The sequence below is a fragment of the Sturnira hondurensis genome, unplaced genomic scaffold (genome assembly GCF_014824575.4).
Source record: "Sturnira hondurensis isolate 20B ecotype Veracruz unplaced genomic scaffold, ASM1482457v3 Scaffold0014384, whole genome shotgun sequence".
NCBI classification, from domain to species: domain Eukaryota; kingdom Metazoa; phylum Chordata; class Mammalia; order Chiroptera; family Phyllostomidae; genus Sturnira; species Sturnira hondurensis.
In genome coordinates, this window is record NW_028087015.1 from 6,103,832 (window position 1) to 6,105,978 (window position 2,147).

Here is a 2,147-nt window from a genome sequence, read left to right on the forward strand (position 1 = left end):
GTTTCTAGGTGGAAATTGGTCGATGCCCACAATTTACTTTTAAGGTCATGAAAAAGAAAAGATGGATTAATGAAGGAGAGATGATCAGATATGTGATAGCGCGAAAACAGTAAATGTTAATGGTAGATTCCACAAGATGGTGGGTGTACAGGTGTTCACTGTAAAATCCCATCCACTTGGGGTCTATCTGGAAACACTTGTAATAAAGCACTGGGGGGAAGTCAGTGTGCTAGTCTGGCCCATGGACCCGTTTCGATTGTTAGATCTGAATGCTCTCTTGTTTAATGTGCATATTAAATTGTACGTGGGAAAGATGAAGGCTTGGATTTGAGAGAATCTCATATCGGATTTCTTTTTCTTTCTATACCTAGTCTTTGGCATCTTTTTATTTTAGCAGACAGAAGAAGGCAGGAAATGGTTATTATGAGAAGAAGGGAGGAAGAGAGACCCACGACCCTAAAAAACAGACACAAAACAAAAACAAACAAGAACAAAACCCTCCTACTGTAAGATGCTGAATCTCAAAAGCAGGCAGGCACTCCAGACTTGTAGAATCAAGAAATTAATGAAAACACTGAGACTACATCATCCTCAGAACCACTGAGGAATGATAATTACAGACAGTATTTCTGGAGCAGACACATAACCTTGATTCCCAGGATACCCCCTAAAGCACTCTAATAGTATGCTATTTGTGGAAGGTTTTTCCACCTTTAATAACAGAGAAATAATGTTAGAAGGAAAGAAATCCCTTATTTAGCCACTGGGGTGTCATTATAAAGCCCCAGATGAAGGCCCCCTTAAAAGCATCCATATGGTAAAAGAACATGTTTCCCCACGAAATCAAAACTGAGTACATCTGAGACTTCTGCGCATCTTTTTGCTTGGATCTTAAAATGGATTTGTGCATATTTGTGAAAAAAAATTTTACGATGTGCGATCTTCCAAAGTGAATGGTTATTTATAATTCATAAAAGACCTGAGCACAGGAAAATTCTTCCCTTTTATTAGCCCTGTAAAGTTAGACCAGCTGATCTTTTAGTACATATTACACACTTTACATCCTCCATATGGTTGAAGATTCTCTCCCTGAACTAAATGCAAAGAGGCAGTGCTACCGAAGCTGTTGTTAAAAAAGATGGTGGGGTCCAAGTCTCTTCTGATTAAATGTTAAACAAACAAACAGACAAAAAAAAATCACTCTCAGAGCCAGTTTCTAAAGACACAGAAGGGAAAATACTTGGAATGCGAAACATGCTTTAGAAATCTTTCACGGCCTTTTGTAAAATACAACAGCATATTTTTTTAGCAAATTTTCTTTTCTGTTTCCAATATTTAACCATCATTTTTTAACACAGTTGCCACTTCATTTCCTCTCAGCTGCTGCTGGCTGCTTGTGAGTCAGGACAAGTTCATGGGCAGAAGTGACTTGAGTTCAGGAATATGGGGACCAGGGATTTGGGACCCACTAGAGGGAACCCTGGTGCCAAGGGTTCCCACCCAGCTGCACCTGTACATCTCTATCACAATGTCATAGATAGCTTTCTTCAAAGAATCCAGCTTTATTAGCTTGCCCTACCAGGGTCCCATCTGCCTTCATTACTGGAGTGCCAGGAGCACACATAAGAGAGTTTCAGAGTTTTGAGAGATCTAAATTCAATCTGAAAATAACACATGGTTTTGCTTTCTTTTATGTTCCCTGCCCTCTAATATTCCAGATGAGCCTTTTGAGCTCTGTTATACTACCTGAACCCACTTCTGGGAATATATCCAAAGAACCCAAAACATTAATTTGAAAAAACAGAAGCATCCCTATATGCATTGCAGCATTATTTACAATAGCCAAGATTTGGAAGCAGCCCAAGTGCCCATCAGTAGACGAGTGGGTAAAACAACTGTGGGATATTTACACAATGGAATACTATTCAGTGGTAAAAAAATAACCACGTGGAGATAGAAACTCTTTCTGTACCCTGACTTTTAAATATCTTAGCTTAAAATACAGATTGCTAACTGCCAAACACAAAAAGCCAACTCACTTATGGAATGAGATCCTTGGTCAAAACGATTGCCTCACATTGCAGGCATAAGGGAGGAATGATTTAAATGTTTTTTAAGCCAGTTTTTTACCATCTGGGGCTATCTGA